This window comes from Nomascus leucogenys, chromosome 5 (genome assembly GCF_006542625.1).
Source record: "Nomascus leucogenys isolate Asia chromosome 5, Asia_NLE_v1, whole genome shotgun sequence".
In the NCBI taxonomy this organism is placed as follows: domain Eukaryota; kingdom Metazoa; phylum Chordata; class Mammalia; order Primates; family Hylobatidae; genus Nomascus; species Nomascus leucogenys.
In genome coordinates, this window is record NC_044385.1 from 44993631 (window position 1) to 45008411 (window position 14781).

The 14781-nt window shown below is 40.8% G+C and overlaps 1 protein-coding gene across 3 annotated transcripts in view; it reads left to right on the forward strand.

Moving 5' to 3' along the window:
* Window positions 1-14781, forward strand: part of LEPR (leptin receptor) — a 211436-nt gene that overhangs the window by 98234 nt on the left and 98421 nt on the right. For 2 of the 3 annotated variants that reach the window (XM_003265189.3, XM_003265192.3), the window contains exon 1: window positions 11203-11340. The exons of the other annotated variant lie outside the window; for it this stretch is intronic. The gene's annotated coding sequence lies outside the window, so the exon portion shown is untranslated. Of the gene's footprint in view, window positions 1-11202; window positions 11341-14781 lie in introns of those variants that run through there. 3 annotated transcript variants of the gene reach the window in all.

The following is a 14781-nucleotide window of genomic DNA, read 5'->3' on the forward strand; positions in this document are numbered from 1 at the left end:
ATACAAATGGGAAGCAGTAAAATTTGTCTTTTATACTTGAGTCCAATATATATTATTTGAGCAATTTCTAAATCTAAGATACTGTCATAAATACTTTAGGAAATAGTGAAACAAACAACATTAATAAGACATAACATTTGCCCTCAGGACATTTATATAAGGATATGCATAAGCAATCATTAGATGAATCAGATAATGTTTCATGATAAAATGGAAACCAAATAAATTTATAAATGATCATAGACCATAGATAGCATAGTCCCAATTTGGGAGATTACAAGGAATATTTTGTTGGATCTTGACATATTGGCTAGGATCTCTGCCAGCAGATAATGGTGGTGGGTGATGGTTGAGGGAGGGATGCTGTGGAATGAAGGAATAACATTCAGGATGGCATAGCATGAACAAAATCAGGAAGTGAAAATAAATGCAAAGATGCTTTTAAGTAGCTGTGAGTTCTCTCCTGAAGTGGAAGAAAACACTGGTAAATTAAGTTGACAACACACTGAGAACAAATTTCAGTTTGTTTAAACTTTATCCTGTAGGCAGTGCAGAGACACAGATGCTTTTGAGCAAGTCCATAAAATGGTCAAGGCTGTACCTTAAGAATATTTTATGGAACCTTAAATTCCTAGAAGGAATGACAAAGCCATTTTGTTGTGTAGGTAAGTGTTCATATAACTGTTCTCTAAACATCTCGTATTTATTTTTTAATATAAATTATAGTTACAGTTTTATTTTTACTTTTGTACCCCAAGAATACCTTCTTAGAACTTCTTAGAAAAGCATAAAGATATGCTGAAGTATTTTAATGTCTAAACTTTCTTGTTATTAGTATTTGTTTTTCTCAATTTATGGCTTGACAATAGAGTGTTCGTTTGTTCTGTATGTATTTGTTCCTCTTGTCTTTCTTTCATAAAATGCCCCTTTCATTCAAAAAGCATTAATGGAGCAACTATATGAGTAGAATATTGTATTGTATAATGAGCACGATAAAAACTGTGTGTCCTGGAGATTTTGGGTTAAATTATCTGGTTGGGCCTGGAAATAGCACTTTAGTAAGATACATTTTGAATATCATGAAATTTAAAGAAAAAATTGCTAGTACTTAAGATAGTCAACTTGGTTAGCTGATATTAATAATCCTGTTAATTAAGGATTTTGAAACTCAGATTTTCCTGATTTGTTCTTCAATTTCCTTTCTAAAATTTTAAAGTACTTTTCTTTTATTGCTTATTAGCTATTTGGTTTAGCTTTAAATTGCTAAAACTTTTTGAAGAATGAAATGTATTTTATGGTTGCCATTTGCATTTAATGTGTAAAATTGATTTTAGGCTTTCATTAAGTCAACTTTTATACTCGAGGTTTAAAACTTTCCATTGCTGGCTGGGCGTGGTGGCTCACACCTGTAATCTCAGCACTTTGGGAGGCCGAGGTGGGCAGATCATGAGGTCAGGAGATTGAGACCATCCTGGCTAACATGGTGAAACCCTGTCTCTACTAAAAATACAAAAAAGTTAGCCAGGCATGGTGGCACACAGCTGTAATCCCAGCTACTTGGGAGGCTGAGGCAGGAGAATCACTTGAACCCAGGAAGTGGAGGTTGCAGTGAGCCGAGATCGCTCCACTGCACTCCAGCCTGGGTGAAAGAGCGAGACTCCGTCTCAAAAAAACAAAACAAAACCAAAAAAAACTACTTTCCATTGCTAAATGTGTTTCCGGCTCAGGCAGAGATACTGGTTGCCATTTACTCAAATAAGCAGGCCTACTAATTATCTGCAAATGGCATGTCAAGTGACCCCCAAAATTAAACATCTTTATGTAAAAGGTTTTCTTTTCTAATGTTTACTTTGGTCTCAGAGTCCATTATTTAATTAAACAGTTATATTATTTATCCAGCTAATGCAACTCAGTATGTAAGAAGGCATTTACTTAAATCTAAGAATATACTTGAATTTTTATTGCTATTAATTGTATTGGTGAATTCTTTTGTACCATAGCACCTTTCAAGTTTGCAAATGCAGCTCTTTTGCTGTTAGATGTAAGTGCCTCTGTACCCATTTCATAAAGACTCATCACCTATTCTGAGACCTTGATTTTGCCACCCCATCACCCTTTTCGCTTCCAAAGGCAAGGAAAAACCAGAGCAATTGTAGCAACACAAAATTGCAAAAGAAAGACAAAGCTTCATGGTTCTCTTTAGACCATGATAACCAGGTAGTCTCAAATCTCTCTCATGAAATTTTAATGTTTTGAGTAATCTCCCATGGTTTTTAGATGGTAATAGTAATGTCCTTTTACCTCAACCAGTTTGTTCCAGACTTCTTTGATATTACAAATGGGATACGGTGTATAAAGCTGGTCAAAGTCAAGAAAACTTTGGTAAATACTCCTGTAACTATAGATACTAGTGGTTCCTGCAGGGTATTGGTATTCCAGACCTGAAAGATTCATACACAATCAATCTGAAAGTCAGAGCAGAGCAAATGCACCATAAGCTGTGAAGTTACTTAGTGGTTCTTTGACTGCTTAATTGAGCTGGTGAAAGTCAGGGCCTGTGTATATATGTTTAAGTGATAATCTGCATCAGTTAATTTTCCTGTTTCAGATTTGCCAGTTCACCCTGACCATCTTGAAAATAAGTTATCTCTGATCTCTGTCTGTATGTTACTTATCTCCCCTCACCAATGGAGAACAAATATGGGCTAAGTAAGTAAAGCAATCACCACCTTTGGAGGGAAAAATTGGTCATGTTCTATGGATGGTGGATCAACTCTATTGCAGATAGTCAGTAACATTTTTTCTCTCTAACTCATCATTTACACCTCAAATCTTTTTTATTTAAATGCTCTGAAGTTGTAGCTTTGAATAATAGTCTTCGATGTGGTGGGGGTCTCAATCACCATCATTCTAGTCTAACTCGTCTCCCATCAAATCCCATTCTATGACATTCCTGATAAAATTATGTTATTTAGCCTCTATTTAAAAATATCTATGATGAAGAGTGCATTGTCTTACCAGAAAGCCCATTCCACTTCCAATTGTTGTGAGAGTTAGAAAGTTATTTCTGAGATTTGGTTTAAACCTGGCTCCCTATTCATTCCACACATTGACATTAGTTCAGTTTACAGGAGCTACATAGAATAGTCTACCAATTTTCCTCATGACTGTCTTTCCAATATGTGAAGTGAACTATAATTCTCGCCTTCCTCCTAAATGTGGTTTTCTCCAATTTCATTTGGTATGCCTATTAAAATGCAGAATCCTGTTTCCTCACCTCCAGAGGTTTTTTTTGATTAGGTTTCTGGTAGGCCTAGGATTTCTGTCTGTTTTGTAGTGTGATCTGTGTTTACATCTGAGGAGTTTTATCAGCCTGTTTCTTCTCTGTGGAATTTTGGAGGTCCAATAGCTTTCTTTTGTCTTGTACTCTATCCTTTAAATTTCAAAGTGGCAGTGTTTCCACTGGTATAAAATTCCTGTGTATATTAGAGAAATTCACTCCCAAAGAAAAGAAGCTTGTTTATAGATTTTTCCTAGATAATCTTGTCTCTATTTTGGGAGTCTGCTGAGAAGGCCAAGGGGGTCCCTGAGTCACTGTTTAATCTCTTTAAAGAGCCTTTTGTGTGACTGAATACTGATTTTTATGCTTCTGAGGTAATAGCAAAAGTGTTACCAGCCACACTTTTGGCTTTTTCTCTACAATGCACTTTTCTGGCAGTGAATCCTTAATTTTTGCTGATAACATTTTAAGTCATCAAGTCCTGGCCACTTTTGGTTTCACCGTTCTTTCCCTAATTTTTATCTTTCCTTTTACATCTTACTATAAGCAGCGAGAAACCAAAATGTGCCTTCAACACTGCTTGAAAATCTCAGCTATATGCCCAATTTCATTGTTTACAAATTCTGCTTTCCACATAACTGCCTGATACAATTCTGCCAAGCTTTTTATCACTATATAACAAGTATCACCCTTCCTCCAGTTTCCAATAACACATTTCTCATTTCCACCTGAGTCCTCACTAGCAGCCAGCTCTTCTCTTTTCTTTTCCTTTCCTTTCCTTTTCTTTCTTTTTCTTTCTTCTTTTTTTCTTTTCTTTTCTTTCTTTCTCCTTCCTTCTTTCCTTCCTTCCTTCATTCTCTCCTTCCTTCCATTCTCTGTCTCTCTCTCCCTCCCTCCCTCCCTCCCTCCCTTCCTTCCTTCCTCCCACCCTCCCTCCCTTCCTTCCTTCCTTCCTTCCAGGTCTCATTTTGTCACCCAGGCTGGAGTGCAGTGGTGTGATCTCAGCCTACTGCAACCTCCACCTCCCAGGCTCAAGCAATTCCCCCCGCTGAGTCTCCCAAGTAGCTGGGACTACAGGTGCACACCACCATACCCTGCTAATTTTTGTATTTTCAGTAGAGGCTGGGTTTTGCCATGTTGCCCATGCTGGTCTCAAACCCCTGGGCTCAAGTGATCCACCCGCCTGAGCTTCCTAAAATGCTGGGATCACAGGTGTGAGCCACTGTGCCTGGTCTCCAGCAGCCACTTTCACGTCCATATTTCTATCAATAGCCTGTTAATAATGATTTAGGTATTCTCTAGGGTAATATATATTTTTCTGTACCTTGCTTCTCACTTCCTTCTGAAGAAGCAGAGTTGTTAACATCCATATTTCTATTAAAAGTCTGTTTAAGATAGCCTTCTATCTATCTAAGCAGATGTTTAATAGAAATATGGATTCTAACAACTCTACTTCCTCAGAAGGAAGTGAGAAGGTCTTGATCTGTTGCCCAGGTTGGAAGTACAGTGGTGTGATCACAGCTCACTGCAGCCTTGACTTTTGAGTTTGAGCAATCCTCCCATCTCAGCCTCCCAAATAGCTAAAATTACAGGTCTGCCCCACCAAGCCTGGCTAATTTACAAAAAAAGAATATTTTTTTGTTTGTTTTGTTTTTTGAGATGGAGTCTCACTCTGTTGCCCAGGCTGGAGTGAGTGGCACAATCTCAGCTCACTGCAACCTCCACCTCCTGGGATAACGCCATTCTCCTGCCTCAGCCTCCCAAGTAGCTGGGACTACAGGGGCCTGCCACCACACCCGGCTAATTTTGTTTTGTATTTTTAGTAGAGACAGGGTTTCACCGTGTTAGCCAGAATGGTCTCGATCTCCTGAGCTCGTGATCTGCCTGCCTTGGCCTCCCAAAGTGCTGAGATTACAGGCATGAGCCACAGCACCTGGCCAAAAAAATGTTTTTTAAATATAGGGTCTTGCTATGATGCCCAGGCTGGTCTTGAACTCCTGGCCTTAAGTGATGCTCCTGCCTTGGACTCCCAAAGTGTTGGGATTACAGGAGTGAGCCACCATGCCTGGACTTAACCAGTTTGCCCAGAGAATATCCACCAGTGGCGTCTGTAGCTGTAGCATTTACCCCAAGATAACTTTGCCAAGAAATATGCTTTTATTATTATTTTCGCATCACTCTGGTATATTGGCTTCAGAAACAAAAGACATCATTCTATTGATCACATTCTGTTTTTAGTAGTGATATTTCCATTTACAAAATATAGTAATTCTCAATCCCTGAAAATGTCAAATCCTAGAAAATGTGGCATTCCTATGAATGATGTTAACATCATTATTGAAGAGTTGTTTGCCAAGACCAGCTCGGTTGGGGAGACCCTAACCCAGCAGCGCTAGAGGAATTAAAGACACACACACAGAAATATCACGTGTGGAGTGGAAAATCAGGGGTCTCACAGCCTTCAGAGCTGAGAACCTCGAACAGAGATTTACCCACATATTTATTGACAGCAAGCCAGTGATAAGCATTGTTTCTATAGATTATAGATTAACTAAAAGTATTTCTTATGGGAAATAAAGGGATTGGCTGAAGTAAAGGGATGGGTTGGGCTAGTTATCTGCAGCATGAATATGTCCTTAAGGCACAGATCGCTCATGCTATTGCTTGTGGTTTAAGAACGCCTTTCACAATAGCAAAGAGTTGGAACCAACCCAAATGTCCAACAACGATAGACTGGATTAAGAAAACGTGGCACATATACACCATGGAATACTATGCAGCCATAAAAAATGATGAGATCATGTCCTTTGTAGGGACGTGGATGAAACTGGAAAACATCATTCTCAGTAAACTATCACAAGGACAAAAAACCAAACACCGCATGTTCTCACTCATAGGTGGGAATTGAACAATGAGAACTCATGGACACAGGAAGGGGAACATCACACTCCGGGGACTGTTGTGGGGTGGGGGGAGGGGGGAGGGACAGCATTAGGAGATATACCTAATGCTAAATGACGAGTTAATGGGTGCAGCAAAACAACATGGCACATGGATGCATATGCAACAAACCTGCGCATTGTGGACATGTACCCTAAAACCTAAAAAAAAAAAAAAAAAAAAAGAAAAAAGAACGCCTTTAAGTGGTTTTCAGCCCTGGGTGGGCCAGGTGTTCCTTGCCCTCATTCTGGTAAACCCACAGCCTTCAGCGTGGGTGTCATGGCTATCACGAACATGTCACAGTGCTGCAGAGATTTTGCTTATGGCCAGTTTTGGGACCAGTTTATGGCCAGATTTGGGGGCCTGTTCCCAACAGTTGTTGGCCGAAGATTCATTTGATTAACCTGATTTTTCCGTAACAGACGATTCTGATGATTCAGATGATCCTGGTGTTAGGTCTGTTTAGAAATAACTCCAAGAACAGTTTTTACATTTTATTTTCACATTGAAAATCAGTCAGATTTGCTTCAGCCTCAAAGAATGTGTCTAATGTAAAATTAAATGAGCGCTGGCAGCGAGCTGCACTTTTTTTTTCCTAAATGGAAAAAGGGTTAAGGCCTTTTGTCTGATCGAAAACTCTTAAAACAGCCATCTGACTGAAAGGCCTGACAGAACCAGGCCCACCATGATTATCTAGGATAATCTCTTGCATGTACAGTCAACTGATTATGGACTTTAATGACATCTAGCAACTCCTGGATTAGTGTTTGATTATGTAATTGGGGACTGCAGCCTAGCTATATTGATACATCAAAAAGACTGTCACAGTGTCTTCTATCACTTACTCCATTAACCAAAGCTGCCACCTCACATAACACAATAATTTATTTTCACTTGGACATTTAGGTTTTAAAGGGATTTATTCTTAGAGATATGTTAGGAATCAAAGTAGAAATAGTTCTGTATCATTGGCTCATTGAACACAATAGTTCTTGAATTAGCAGTTACAACTTACAAGTTGTAAATTGTTTTTCCATGAGGACTTAAAAGTTTCATGTACATTAAATATAAATTTCTTTTGGCTGGAAATGGCATTGGTACTATTTAAATAGTCTGTTGCTGGCTGGGCACGGTGGCTCACACCTGTAATCCCAGCACTTTGGGAGGCTGAGGCGGGTGGATCAATTGACGTCAGGAGTTTGAGACCAGCCTGGTCAACATTGTGAAACCCCGTCTCTACTACAAATACAAAAATTACGTGGGGGTGGGGGTGGACACCTGTAATCCCAGCTACTCAGAAGGCTTTTATATGCATTTTTGAATGCAAATTTTTAAGATTTGTGTGGTAATTAGATGTAAAATCATAGTTACAATTATTATTTTATTCTGAAAACCTTTCCAAAAGACATTTAGGGTATCATGGCCAAAGTGAGTCACTGTTTTATTTAAAACTACGGTCAGTTCAACCACAAGCTTTTCTGAGTGTCTATTGTAGTGGATATATGTGCTTTTCTTTGTCAACTTCCCCATCAGTAAAAGCACTCTAATTTTATTTTGGGGTTCCACTTTCTCCCTGCCCTCAGTAATTTGGTTAGGTTAAGACTCACCCTCCTCATATCCTCCATTTTCTAGGTTTACTTGGAAAATGGTTTCCAAGTTTACCATTTTCCCATTTACTTGGGCAGTCATCATATTCCAACTCACTGGCCACACGACTGGTACGGGGATGGGCCTGTAACCCACGTAAGCCAATGAATGAGACCCAGTTTGGTAGTTATTAAGATATAGGTTGATTGCTTAAAATTGTAAGAGTGGAAGAGTAAGAAGGAAAGTCAAAGAGAAAAGAGTTGAGCCGGGAAGAAAACGGAGTCATTCAAATCATTATTCGTAAAGAGTTTCAAGAAGTGGCATATCAACGTTCTCAACTTAATAGTTGGGCAATATTTATGTTTTTGAAACTAACAACTAAAATACTTAGATAAAATATTTCTCCTGATTTAAGTGACTATAATTTCAGTCATGATTCGTTGTTCCCAGCAGGATCTGTGTCTGTGTAAGTGGGCATAGTATTGATTTGTTTCAAAAGAGAAGATAGGTGATCTCATTAATTTCTTTTTCACATCAAAGCTTTCCTTTTAGGTTTTTTTTTTTCCTTCTCTCAAGAAAATACTGAATGAGTCAGGGTGCTAATCTGCTTTGCTCTAGTAAATTCTATCTTCTTATTGTAGAGATGTTTTTCACCGTAGTAATAATTTGCTTAGCTGCTTTGTATTTACTCATGTATTCATTCACAGTTCTTTATCAGGCTTCAGGTATGTACCCAATATTGTGCCAGATGAAATGAGATTCAAAGGTGTGTCCTAGCCTAGAATGTAAATTCTATAAGGACCTTCTCACTCAGAGCACAGTATTGGCACATTATCAGAAATCTATACAGATGCATTTAGGATGCATTTCTGTAACAATGGTCACTTGTGAGGTGCCATGCTTGACCTTCAAGTATTGCCTGCAACTTAAACACAAGTTGAGGGTTTGAGCCTTTGTACTTGTTTCCTACAGGGCAGTTATTCTTCAAAATGCCCAGGTTTAATGATACTTTTTTTTATTTTTTATTATTTATTTACTTTTTTGAGACGGAGTCTCACTGTCACCAAGGCTGGAGTGCAGTGGTGCGATCTCGGTTCAGTGCAACCTCTGCCTCCCGGATTCAACTGATTGTCCTGCCTCAGGCCCCCAAGTAGCTGAGATTACAGGTGTGCACCACCACACCCAGCTAATTTTTGTATTTTTAATGGAGATGGGGTTTCACCATGTTGGTCAGGCTGGTCTTGAACTCCTGGGCTCAAGTAGTCTGCCTGCTTCAGTCTCCCAAAGTGCTGGGATTACAGGCATGAGCCACCATGCCCGGCGATACTTATTTTTAGTAGTTCACAATGAAATAATTAATTATATTTAGTGCCAATACAATTTCAAATAATGATGCAGGAAGGACACCCGATACCACAGTAGACAATGATTTTGATCTCTATTAGTTTACTAGTTATAGTGGGTTAAATAGTGACTTCCTACCAAAAATGTCCACATCCTAATTCCTGTAACCTGTGAACGTGACCTTATTTGGAAAAAGGGTCTTTGCAGATGTAACTACGTTAAGAATCTTGAGATGAGACCATCCTGAATTATCTGGTTGGTCCCTAAATACAAAGACAAATGTCCTTTACAACAAAAAGAAGAGAAGAAGGCACAGACACAGAGGAGAAAGCATGTGAAGATGAAGGCAGAGACTGGAGTTATGTGGCCACAAGCCAAGGAATTCCTGAAGCCACCAGGGGCAAGAAAGGATTTTCCCTTAGAGCCTTGGGAGCCAGTACAGACCTGCTGACACCTTGATTTTGGAATTTTAGTCTCCGGAGGAATGAGAGAATACATCTCTGTTTGAGCATCAAGTTTGTGGTAATTTGTTACAGCAGACCTAGGAAACTAATATGTTAGTTCGTACTGATTATTTAATTAAAGACTCTTTTTGTATTGTTTTATTTTCTAAATAGTCTGCAGAAACCTACCTCAATTTTTGTCTCCATCCAATAGAGACACCTGTCTGTTTGTTGAGATTTGGTGGAAATCCAAGGGTTAGTGTTTCTGGGTTATTTTTCGCCTACCACAGATAGCGCTGAAAGCCCATTTAGTACACAAATATGACATTTCTGAATAAAGTGGCTTCAACAACTGGTCTGGAGATCCAAGTGCTATTCAAAAAAGTGACACTCGTTCTGAGAGGCGATTCCTATGAAGGAGAAGCTCCATTTGCGAAGTTATAGCAAGGTTCCTTCCATAATGCACAGCAGTGGGCCAGGGAGCCGGGAGTCCATGCTTCTGGCCTGCCCATCTCTGGGCTACTTCCCGCAACTCACTTTCCCTGTGTGCCTCGAATGCTTCTTCCTATGAGGCCGTTAGTCAAATTAAGTAGAGGTCTTTACAAATTAGCCATCCATCCAATCTAGAGAATGTCCACTACGCTTCATTCTTTCTCCCTTACCCTGTTGATTTCCTTCATATCACCCAGCGCTGATGGTAATTGTATGAATACATGCTTATCTGTCTGTCCTCCCACCCCTAACTCTAAATTCAAGGAACTCTATAACTGCACCTAACATATTGTCTGGCACTCCTCAATAAAGACGTATTTAATACATAGACAAATAATGAGTGAACATTTTGAGTGGAGGGCCGGAAAATGTCTATTTACTTTGGAGTTGGAATCAGACTGTTCAAGAGCACTTTCAAAAAAAATGTTGCTACGTCAAACATCATTGAATTTCAGGATTGAAGGAGTGGTGGTCATATAGCTCAATCCCCTCCAAACACTCCCACCCACAAGATGCGCGAATGCCCTCTTTAGCTTTCCTGACAAGCATGACGAAGATGCTGGCGGAAGCATCCCTGGTTATCAGGAAACTCATGACCTCACTAGTTTTGATCTCTTCCATTTAGCTTTCTTTACCCACTCCTCCCAGTTATTGCAACCTTAATTGTAGCATTTTACACAACTGCTGCTGCAGAGTTCTGGAAGTCTGGGGGTGGGAGGGACGGGGGAACCCCAGTGCCTATCTCAAGCCTGCAGCCACCGACGCGGGTGGGGGGGTGACTGCCAGGGAACTGGCGGCACCGCGTGCTTGCTGGGTTCGCCTGGGCTCTCGGCCTCCCGGCCTCCCTGCGGGCAGGGGTCCTCCCTCCCCAGCGCCGGTTCTCTCCTCCCGCAGGCCCGCGGCCACCCGCAGCGGCATTCCCCGCCGCCGCCCCTCGCCACCTGCGCGGCCGCCCCAGCAGCTCGAGTCCGCTCCTCCCGCTCAGGGGCGGCTGCGGAGGGCGCGGGGCGCACGCGGGCGGCCACCCGACTCTCCCCTCCCTTCTCCCCACCCCGGCCTGCTCCTGCTCAGCCCCACCTCCCCACGCACTCGGCTGCCCTCCTCTCTCCTGAGAGTTGCCCCGCACCTTGGGCGAAGAGTTCGGAGCGGCCCCATCGCAGAGCCCACGGCCGGCCGAGCGCGCGCGACGCAGGTGCCCGAGCCCCGGCGCCGCCGCCATCTCTGCCTTCGGTCGAGTTGGACCCCCGGATCGAGGTGGGACCCGCTTTCCTCTCCGACACCCCCTATTGCCACCTCTTCCCGCTCCGGGTAACTCGAGAATGGGGCTTTGGGACGCGCGTGGCAGACGCGGAGCCCCGCGGGCCGCTTAGGGACTGGGAGTCCGGGGCAGCTTAGCGGGACCACCGGAGGGGCCAGCGCCCGGCCGGCGGCGGGGGTGGGGTGGGTGCGACGCCGGGCGACTCTCGGCTCCCGCGGGGCGAGGGAGCTCTGGGCACACGGCTGACAGCAGCCGGCAGCGCCTGGAGCGAACCTGCCCGGGACCACCGACAGAGCATGCCACCCGGCCAACTTCTTTTCCAGGCTTCCTGCCTACTTTGGAAACTGAAGGGACTGCCACCTAAAACAGTAAACCCTGGGGCCCTGAGGAGAATTTGCTGGTTCCAATGACAAGAGAAAAAATAATTGTGCTATAGGGATGGTTTAGACCTCAGCTTTTGTTTCCCACCTCCCCGCTTTCCTGCAAGCAAATTAAACAACAGTAGCAGCATCAGCAGCAAAACCCCAAACCCAATCCCAACCAAATCACTTACTGAAAGGGATTTTGTAATGGTGAGAAAAAGAGACCCAACTGAGGAATCATTTGGGAACCCCAGGTATGGTGCCATTTAAAAACTGGTTACTTCTGGTGTTATTTCTAGAACTTGTGTTTGCAAACAGATTAGAATTCTGGGCTCTTGTCAGCCTAATGGAGTTCTTTATACTGAAGGGTTGCCTGGTATCCTATGTTAACATTTATTTCTGTAAGTATTAAAGTATATTGAAACAAATACCCTTTCACGGCTCTGGAATTGGAATCAGAAAATCTGAGATTTGGTATGATTTCCTGTTTATTATCTATGACACTGTGGTTAGTTTAACCTCAGTGGGCCTCAGTTTCCTCATTTTTTCAAGTTAGAGGGTTGGATTAAGATAATTTCTGAGGGCCTTTTGAGAATATCTAAGGTATGCCCCAGAATAAAAAAGTATAGTTCCTTAACTCTTTAACTTGTTACAAACATTGCTAGTTTCATAATTTCATGAAATAAAAACAATCCGTATTAATCTTGGCATTAGTTTATATGCATTTATGACTTAGGCTTTTAGGATTTTCCTACCAAAAGGTGTAGAGGAAAACATGTATAAAGAGCTCAGAAACATATAGATTTATATGAATATTTACACCTCTCATATTACCTTAAATAATCTTTAAGCCAGTATTTGCAACACTGCAACAAAAATACATGGCTTTAGCATAGCACGTATTCTCTTTAAGTATTGTACATCTGGAGGAAATAAAAATGTGTTTGGAGGAAAACAAACATTGCACCTTTCCTATCAATTATTTTTCTTGAACAGTGCTTGCTACTTTTTAGCATAAAGTTGTGGGCAGAATGTTAAAAAATTGGTTTCAGGTCACTTCTGAGCCGCTGTGAAATTAAGCACAATAGCAGAGATGCCAATTTTAGTAATGCAGTTAGTTGCCTTGGAATGAATCCCAGAAAATAGCAGAGATTAACTAAACAGATAAACCAGAAATTAGGAATGGACACACACACAAAAGTTGTACAGTGAGTATGTACTGTGAAGGGTTAGTGTACTTCGTACTTTCTTTTTGATTAAAAGAAAATGTCGGGTTGTTTTAGCAGACAGAGAATGTTAGAGTAGCTTTTGTTGCTACTTCTAATGTTTTATCAGTAGCATTTTCAAGATTATTTGAAACTTAGTTATCACTAGTAAGAATATTTCTGCCTCTTTTCGGTGGCTTGGATTCAAAATAATAAAACGATCTTTTCTCACCCACATGTGCTTTGTATGCAATTTGGGAGAGTGAAATGGATTTGAAGTACTCTTTTATGAGCACATTTTAATTTATTTTCAGTGTCTTTTTGCCTTTGGGCTGGAAATGTCGTAAGTTATTCAGGCATTTATCTTCCCTCATATTCTCTGGTGAAGTGGAGATAGTCATCTCCGTTGAAACAGATGCTCAGAGATTTAAGTAAATTGCTCGTTGAGTGAACAGGGAATCGTAGAACTCAAATATACCCTGGTTGCTAGTCATTTGGAAAACAACTGAAACTGGATGGATCCGACAGCTCACGGTCCACAGCCAACTCATTCATGGCTTGGGAGTGTCATCATGGTTGGCAGAGGCTCTGTTCCTCCTTTGTAATGTGGGGACTTACTCTCTCAGCAATTTACTGAGAAAAAAGTAATCTCTTCACACTTAGATCACTATTATAGGAACAAATGGTGTGTATTTGTGAAGTGCAATATTTCTGGGAGGTCTTGGAAATAAATACTAAAAGTATCCAGAAAAAAAAAAAAAGAACTCTCTTGGCAGATATTGTACTGCATTTTTCATACTGAGAGCCAAACACACCCACTTAAAGAGTATGTCCTGTGGAGTTAAAAATGAAGAAAAAGGCTTATAGTCTGCTCTAATTCTTAAGACTTTATGTGATTTACAAATTCCAGTTTTAATTAAATTAGAAAGTTGCAAATGTTCACTGCTGGCCACATTCAGTACGTACAACCTTTTGGAGTTGCTCTTCAAATACGATCTGCCTATAGTTTGGAATATTCCTTCTCAAACATGTTTTTTGGAGTCTTGCTATGTTGCCCAGGCTGATTTAATACTTTTTGTGACTTAATAGTGATATTACCTGTTATCGTCACACATAATCTTATTAATATTTAAAATATTTTAAACTACAAATCTTATATAAACATAAATAAAATCTTTAAAACATTTGAACTGTAGTGAATATAGAGAGAAGCATATAAAACAAATTTAATGGTTAACAGATAATATGATAAATCATTATAATAGGTAATTGTAAGGCAAATTTCTCACTACTCACCACCCCAAAAAAAGAACATTGCAAATATCCCAAAACTTCTTGTTTGTTCCTTCTTCATCACAAATCTAATTTACCTTTTTTTAAAAAAAGAAAGTTATTTATTTATTTTTTTTTGAGACGGAGTCTTGCTCTGTCGCCCAGGTTGGAGTGCAATGGCACGATCCCAGCTCACTGCAACCTCCGCCTCCCAGGTTCAAGTGATTCTCCTGCCTCAGCCTCCCAAGTATCTGAGGTTACAGGCGTGTGCCTCCACACCTGGCTACTTTGTTGTTGTTGTTGTTGTTTTTTTAGTAGAGATGGGGTTTCACCATGTTAGCCAGGATGGTCTCAATCTCCTGACCTCATGATCTGCCCACTTCGGCCTCCCAAAGTGCTGGGATTACAGGTGTGAGCCATCATGCCTGGCCCCAAAAAAGGTTTTATATGATTATAGTAGGCATTAATTCATAGATTATTTTGCTTAACATTATGTTTATGAGATTAAGGGAGTTCTTCTCTCTCCTTTAAAACAATATTTTTTGAAAGAGTTATCTCGGCTGGGCATGGTGCCTCATGCCTGTAATCCTAGCACTTT